The sequence below is a fragment of the Mastomys coucha genome, unplaced genomic scaffold (assembly GCF_008632895.1).
Source record: "Mastomys coucha isolate ucsf_1 unplaced genomic scaffold, UCSF_Mcou_1 pScaffold23, whole genome shotgun sequence".
Lineage (NCBI taxonomy): Eukaryota > Metazoa > Chordata > Mammalia > Rodentia > Muridae > Mastomys > Mastomys coucha.
Genome location: NW_022196906.1, coordinates 97,057,871 through 97,066,495, shown reverse-complemented (window position 1 = coordinate 97,066,495; position 8,625 = coordinate 97,057,871).

Sequence of the window (8,625 nt, the reverse complement as noted above, 5' to 3'; positions counted from 1 at the left end):
TTTGTTTTTTGTTTGTTTGTTTTTGTTTTTTTTTGCTTGTTTCATTTTTCACACAGGTCCTCATCCTCGGAGAGCAAGTAGTTTGCTGTCTGAGCTGTATCCCGACCCCAGTCCCACACCCCCAATCTTTGCCCCCACTAGTCTAGTTTAGCACATCGGTGATCCTTGATTGAACTGATTTTTTTCCATTACAGTTAACACGTGTTGATTTTCCAGTTTCATCTTCTCTATGGTGTTTGTCAGAGGGAGGAGCATTCTCCTATAAGGATTTTTATCCAGCAGAAACCAGAGGAGGAAAGAGTGTAATCAGGGTATTTATTCCATCATCCATCCCTAAAGCCCCGCCATTGGATGACCAGGGATCTCACCCAGAGTCATTATGGTGTCAGGTGGCCCTAGAAGAGCTCCATCGTGCTACTTCTGGAAATGCATTTTCCTGTCAGCTATACAGCTACCAACCTAGAGGTGGTTACCAGTGCCCCACTGTCCCTCCTCTGGAGACACTATTAACACCTCATGAGATGTATCCTACACCTGCAGCTCTGCTTTTTGAAAAGCACCTGGGGTGCTTGTGGATGGAAGGAGCATTGCATGCAGATCTGCTGCTTAATGACTCAGGGGGGAAGGAGGAAGAGAAAGTAAAATACAAAGTACGGGAATGCAAATGTGGTAAAAAAAAATTGTATTTGAGAAAATCTACATAAAAGCAGTGTAAGTATTCTTTGGACTATTGTTGGAATCTTTCTGAAAGTCTGAACTTATTTCAAAATAAAAAAACATGTTTTTAGAGTTCTACTCATGATAGAAATCTTGCTATACTGGAAAATTAGTAAGAAAGAATCGATCACTTAAAGATCTTACCATCAAGGGGCTGGGGAGATGGCTCAGTGTGCAAAGAATAAGAGAGAAGAGGCCCCAGCACCCACATCAAAAGTCCAGCCAGTGGCACACATCTATAATTCAGGCGTGGGGAAGGAGGAGATGGGTGGACTCCAGAGACTGGCTGCCCAGCCAGCCTACCACATCAGCAGACTGCAGATCTTGTAGGAGTTCCTGTGGTTCATGCAGAGCTATCCTCTGAACAGAACCTACACTCCTGCCAGTAACCCCTTACTCAAGATCCATAAGGAAGCCCAATAAAATCATGGGTCACCCAGGGTGAACTTTGGTTTGTCATTAGGACCTTATGAGGAGGTGGGTAGACATTACTTAGCACCCACCCAAGGGAGAAAACTCCCTGGGAGATGGCTAAGGTAAAGAAAGAGTAATATCGAAAAATATTCAGTGTCCATCTCTGGCCTCCACAAGTGCATGCACAGGTGAGCACACCCACACATACATGCAAAATAAATAATAAATAAATCTCACCATCCAGAAATAACATGGGAGCATTTGGTGATTGTTTTCTCTGCCTCTGTCTATGCCCATGACTGAATAAGGAATGATGAAAAAGAATATCCATGCTGGGTGTAGCTGAATGATAGAGCCCTTGGGCCAATGCCCAGGAAGGAAGAAAGGAAGGAAAGAAGAAAGGAGGAAGGAGGGAGGGAGGAAGGAGGAGGATGCACACACTTAAAAATAAAAATTAACCCAAGGAGAAAAATAAAGGATTTAAAATATTAAACTTTGATTTTTCTTTTTACCTTGGAAAGTATATTTCTGGATCCCGGATTTAAAAGAAAGCAATGAACATGAGACCTTGACCAAAACCAACCAACCAAACAAAAACCCAAGAATAAATAAAATTGTTACTAGCTTGGATTATCATGTAACCCCTTTAAGTACACATTTCAATTTTCTAGAATATCAGTGACCTCTTTACTAGACAACATAATTGAATTGCCAGGCATGTAGCATATGCCTGTAACCTGAGAAGTTCAAAAACAGGCAAGAGGGTGGCCAGGAATTTAAAGCCAGCCCAGGCTACATAATAAGACCTTTAGTCAAAAATAAATAAATAAATAAATAAATAAATAAATAAATAAAATAAAAGATCAGGCAAGTGTCAAGTCTAAAAGAAACTTCATTCCCCCTAGCCTGTCAAGTGCATGCTGGCCTCAAGGCTCCCTCACAAATGCCTGTTACACAGCTCAAAGTCCATGCTAGCATCCCTCCTCCCCCACCAGAATCTTCCTGCAGCCCAGGAGCTTCCCTCCCCCAGCCACACATTCTCTTTATAACCTTGCTATTTCAGCTCTCTCAGTTTCCACCTCTCTCACGCTCTCTCTGTCTCCACCACCCTCCTCTCTCTTTCTTTTCCTCCCTCCCTCCCTCCCTCCCTCTCTCCCTCCCTCTCTCTTTCTCTGTCTTTCTCTGTTTTACTGTCTTGTGTCTTGCGTCTTGTGTTTAACAGGTCCAGTCTGCTGGACACGTTCAATCTTTTGCTTTCTCTGTCTGCTCTGGGACTCTTCCAGATACCTCTGCCTCTTCCCTCCTTCATATCTACAATGAGAACCTTCCCCTTAAACAGATTGTCTACATAGCCAGTTCAGTCGAGGCCAGCCCAGCCTAGGATGCATGAGCCCCTGTCTCAACCCCCCCCCCAAAAAAATAAAACAAACAAACAAAACATTAAAATAGATCAGAGTGTGGTGGCTCACAAAGGTAATCCCACAGTTTGGGAAGTAGAGGCAGGAGATTCAGAGAACTGAGTCTGTCAATGCTATATAGTAAGACGTGGGTCTGTATGGGGATTTGGGGGGGATGGTGGTGGTGTGCAGGGTGTGGTTGAGACAGGGTGTTTTTACATATTTCTGGCTGTCCTGGAACTCAAGAGGTAGACCAGACTGGCTTCAAACTCACAGAATTCATCTACCTCTGCCTCCCAGGTGCCAGGATTAAAGGTATTTGCTACCACACTCAGTGTAGAATGCTATTTCAAACTGTTTAAAAACCAAAACAAAATAATAAAAGCAAAAGACAAAGAAAGAAAATGAAAATCACTAAAATAAGCAAAGTCAAAACACTAGAACCTGAACCGGAAACAGAATCAGAACTGGAACCGGAACCAGAACCGCTGCAGCCCCTAAGTAGGAATGCTCCCATCTGCATTTTAGGGATAGAACAAACACAGGCTCATACGTTTTCAAATATTCTACTCATTTTGTAACATTCCATCTTTCATAAAACTGTGACTTCGAAGAAAGGCTTAGATGGTCGTAATAAGACATAGCTTATCACGGTAAAGCTTATGTACTAAGAGACATAAATGCACCGCCTGAAAGCATCTTGGGGGCCAAGACATCAACAGTACTGGATTGCTTTACTAGAAGACCCAAGTTCAAATCCCAGCACACACACACAGCAGCTCACACACATCTACAACTCCAGTTCTAGAGGATCTAAAGCCCTCTCCTGGCCTCTGCAGCCTCCAGGTATGCTACACAAACACAAAATGTTCATACATATAAAATAAAAATAAAATGTCATACATATAAATTAAAAATAAATAAAATAAAAACTAAATAAATAATTATATCACGGATGCCCTCTTATATTTATTCATAGATATTTTAGCAAATGAATAATTGTATTCAAAATATAAGACAAGTGGTACTCTATCTACCTAGAACTATACACACCAATAAAACTTTTAAATTGTTCTATTTTGCTTTTAAACTTTTTAGAAGTTAACTTTCATTTCTTTCACTTATTTAAAAGGCTGGCCAGGTGGGTGAGATGTGACTCAGTTGGCAGAATGCTTACGTAGCATACACAAAGCCTTCTGCTCAATCCCCAGCACCATGTAAGTAAGCTGGGCATGATGGTATATGTACTTGGGATGTGGAAGCCAGAGTTCAAAGTAACTGGCTACTTAGAAAATTCAAGGCTAGCCTAGGACACAGGAGACCTATGTATATATGCTTGGATATATACAATGTACTTTTTTAAGAAAAGATTTATTAATTTATTTTATGTATGTGAGTACAATGTAGCTGTCTTCAGACACACCAGAAGAGGGCATCAGATCCTATTGCAGATGGTTGTGAGCCACCATGTGGTTGCTGGGAATTGAACTCAGGACCTCTGGAAGAACAATCAGTGCTCTTAACCTCTGAGCCATCTCTCCAGCCTTAATGTACTTTTTAAAATAAGCTGCACAGATTACTGATATATATCCCCTATTACTGCCCTCATGCTTGAGGAAACGGCTCCTGGGGTAAAGGGGCTTGCAGCTCGGGCCAGGCAACCTCAGTACAATTCTCAGAGCCCTCAGAGGAATAAGAATGATCTTCAATAAATTGTCCACTCATCTTCATACACACACACACGTACACACACAACTTGTGTGTGTGCGTGTGTGTGTGTGTGTGTGTGTGTGTGTGTGTGTGAGAGAGAGAGAGAGAGAGAGAGAGAGAGAGAGAGAGAGAGAGAGAGAGAGAGAAATACAAGAAAGTCTCCAAGCTATGCCATACCTATAATTCCAGCACTTGGGAGATGGAAGCAACTGCATAGTGAGTTCAAGGGCCAGCCTATGCTACATGAGACTTTAAAAAAAACAATGAAGTGAGTTTAAGTATGTGTGTGTGTCTATTCTTTGTGGCTGGAGAGATAGCTTGGCAGTCAGAAGAACATAATACTACTACTCTTTCAGAGAGTCCTCTGCCTTCCCTGGTGCTGTTCTACAAACATCTGTAACACCAGTATTCTTCTGACCTTAGCAGGCACTAGGTACACACATGTTGCACATACATGCATGTACATACATTCAGGCAAAACATTCATACACACTAAATAAATCTTTTGGTTTTTTTTTTTTACATATTTTATTCTTCATGTACATTCGTGGTTTGCCCGTACATATGTAGGTGCATCATGTGCATTCCTGGTATCCATGGAGATGAGAAGGCATCAGATCCCCTGGGATCTGGAGTTACAAATGCTTGTGAGTCACCATGTGGATGATGGGAAAAGAACCCAGATCTTCTACGAGAGCAGCCAGTGCTCCCCACCACTGAACCATCTCTCCAGCCCCATGAATAAAATGGTTTTTAATCCTTTGGCTAAAATAATCCCATTGATGGTGTCTATTTGAAATCTAAATATTCAGCATGTCATGCCACCAAATATAATATCCTAATATCATTATGCTAATGGTATTACAATGTTGGGTGTTCTTCCACAGTCCAATACTTACGGAAGTCACTGAGCTCCAGCAGCACCCTATTGTCTCAGCCCTAGAAAGAATGAATGCTCCTTTGACAACTCCCATTCTTAAAGGGATTTTCTTGTTGGAACGCTCAACACGTGTAATTTTCTTCAGTGACTACATATGCAAGCTTTTTATAGAAACCAACATTTTGTGGTAGACATTCAAGGGTGATCTTATAATAGCTCAGCTTCTTGCTTAGCAAAGTAAGAGTTGATAATAACAATTTTCCAAGAGGTTTCCCTCCACATTCACCACTAACAGCAATAACTCTTCCTCTCAACACAAAAAAAGATGACTTTATGTCCTGATATGAGTTGCCATAGCAACCATCTATTCTGGGGTCATATTTTCCAACCTGAGAATAAGGGAGGAGCTCCTGTTGAGTGATCATTCCAAAGAGGGGCATCTCTATCCACCCAAGTAAGGCTCAAAGAATGTTATAGAAGAGGGGGCAGAAAGAACGTAAGGGGCAGAAAGAACATAAGAGCCAGAAAGGTGAGAGTGGGGGGTAAGGGGAAGGAAGAGGGAGAGGGCAGGGAGAGGGAGGGAGGGGGAGAGAGAGACAGAGAGAGGAAGAGAGAGCTACCCAGCACCAGATGTGGAGTCAGTTGCAGCACCAGGGCCTTCGAGTTCTTTATTAATCATTTCTTGCAATACAAGCATGTCCCTTCTGCCTGACTCTTTCATTTCAGGGCAGCTATTCTGCATGATATCTCTGAACATTTTTTATGCCATCTTTCTGAGTCTCTACTTCACGGCCATCAAGAAATTGTCTTCACTATCCTTCATGTCTCTAATTCATTATTCTTCTCTCTTTCCTTTGCACAACTGTAATTATCTCAAGATGCTCCACTAAAACTGGGCTTCCAGCCAAGTGTGTTCAGGGTCTGACTATATGATTTGTGGCAGGACTAACAGGGTTGATTTTCTTTATCTCTGCAATGCCCCTTTCAATCACTGTCTTGTCTTAACTTACTATGTCAAGTATCTTATTATATTAAATTAATATTCTATGTGTTCTCATAATACAAAACACTAATGAAGGATGTGCTCCCATTCGAGAATGCTAATTTCTTCTCTATTGCCAACTTTGTATGCATTTTTCATTCTAATTATTCATTTATTTTGGACTTTAGTAATTACTATTGTAAGACAGTGTTTGGGGCTCTGATAACACAGAAAATGCCTTTGTTCAGTGTGTATGTGTATATGCATGTGTGTACAAGCATATATGTACATTTGAGTCTGTTGAATGGTTTTGGTTTTGGTTTTTGCTTTGGAGTTTTGTTATTTTGGGTGTTTGTTTGATTTTTGGTTGGTTGGCTGCTGGTTAAGAGGTTTTTTTGTTTGTTTGCTTTTGTCTTTGTTTTTTTGTTTTGTTTTGTTTTTGAGACAGAGTTTCTCTGTGTAACAGCCTTGGCTGTCCTGGAACTTGCTTTGTAGAGGCTGGCCTCAAACTCCCAGAGATCTACCTGCCTCTGCCTGCCAAGTGCTGGGACACCACACCTGGACACTACATCATTTCTTACTGTTTTACTAGTGATTAAACTAGGAAATGAGGGCCAGGGAGGTGGCTCAGCAGACACAAGTGTTCGCCTCACAAGCCTGTTGACTTGAATGTAGTTCCTAGAACCCATGTAAAAAGCCATATGCAGACACTACATCTGTAATCCCAGCACTTCTTTGGTGAGATAGGAGGCAGAGATAGAAGAATCTACTGGAAGCTCACAGGCCAGCCCGTCTGGAGTATACATCAAAGTTCAAAACCAAGAGAGAGCTGGAGGAGATGGCTCGGCAGTTAACACCACTGCCTGCTTTACTCCTACTATCCTCCTAGAGGAACATAGCAACAGAATGACTCCTGGTGACCTTCTGCTATATTCATAGGTCAGTGCCATACTCAACTCCCATAGAGAAGCATCTCCTTGCAGTAGATAGGAATTCACACGGAGACCCACAACTGGACAGTGTACAGAAAGGGAGAGACTTTAGAGCGCTCAGACCTTAATGAGATGGCTCCATAAGACTCCTCCCCTCATGCCTTAGGGATCTATGTGGAATCTATGTGGAAGCAGAAAGATTGTAAGAGCCAGAGGTGGTGGATGTCTCTAAGGAAACAGTGTCTTCCAGACACAACAAAATGGGGGCGGCATGCACAGGACCTACACAGGTTCAAACCAAAGTCCAGCCCTGAAAAGGGAGGTAGGCACAATGTCTTGTCCCCAACCAAAAAGTTATTCTCCATTGACACCTACTAGGAAAGGGGAAACCAGTATCTCTAGTGTAGTGCTACCAGGTCTAACCATACATTCCAAGGCACTCCAGCCCCCGCACCCAGGAGTAGGTGACCAACACAAAGCTGAGTACATGCTTTGGGGGAGGGGCTTTTTGTTTGGGGGTTTGGGTTTTTTTTGGTTTTGGGTTTTGGGTTTTGTTTTTTTTTTTTTGTCTTATTGTTTGTTTGTTTCTTTTGATTGTTTTTTGTTTTGTTTTTGTTTTTTGTGAGAGAGGACATGCAACTGGGTAGGTGGGAAGGATCTGGGAGGTTTGGGGAAGGAAAAGAATATGCTCAAAATAATACTGTGTGAAAACCGGGCGGTGGTGGCGCATGCCTTTAATCCCAGCACTTGGGAGGCAGAGGCAGGCGGATTTCTGAGTTCGAGGCCAACCTGGTCTACAGAGTGAGTACCAGGACAGCCAGGGCTACACAGAGTAACCCTGTCTTGAAAAACCAAAACAAAAAAACAAAACAAAAAAAACTGTGAAAAAATTAATAATGAAAAACAAAAACAAGAGAGATTGTGCTTCAGCAAGATGAAATGCAAGAATCAACTCCCAAAAATTGTTCTCTGATCTCTGGCACATACACACACACACATACACACACAAACTGGGATATGGCCAGATATTTCATTCTATAATAAAATAAGGAGGAGTTTTCTTGACATTTTTCTCCACATTATTTGGGGTCTGCCTGAATTCCCTTCAGGGTTTCAAGTTAAGCTTGGTATGTTGATACTAATCTATTTTTTTGTAGCCCGAGGATAAAATTGTTATGATTAAATTTATAGACTTCTGCTTTACAAATGGGAATTTAGGGGGGGTTCTTGCAAAAATAATTTTGTCTTTATAAATTCAGTTTTAATTACAAATAATATAACTACATTTTATAAATTAGAAAAAAATAAAATTATCTATATATGATTCTATTAGGGAAATATATATGCACATATATATTGCAAATATATGTGCAAATATCCATATATGCAAATATCTTTATATATACATATAGAATATATATATATATGCACACATGTATATATGAACCACTATCTAAAAGGATGTAACAATGGAACCAGCCATCATCTCCATGGTAACATATGAGAAGACTCATTGCAGGATTCTGAAACCTCTTTACTGAAACTGCTAAACTTTTTCTTTTTTTTTTTTATTATTAGATATTTTCTTTATTT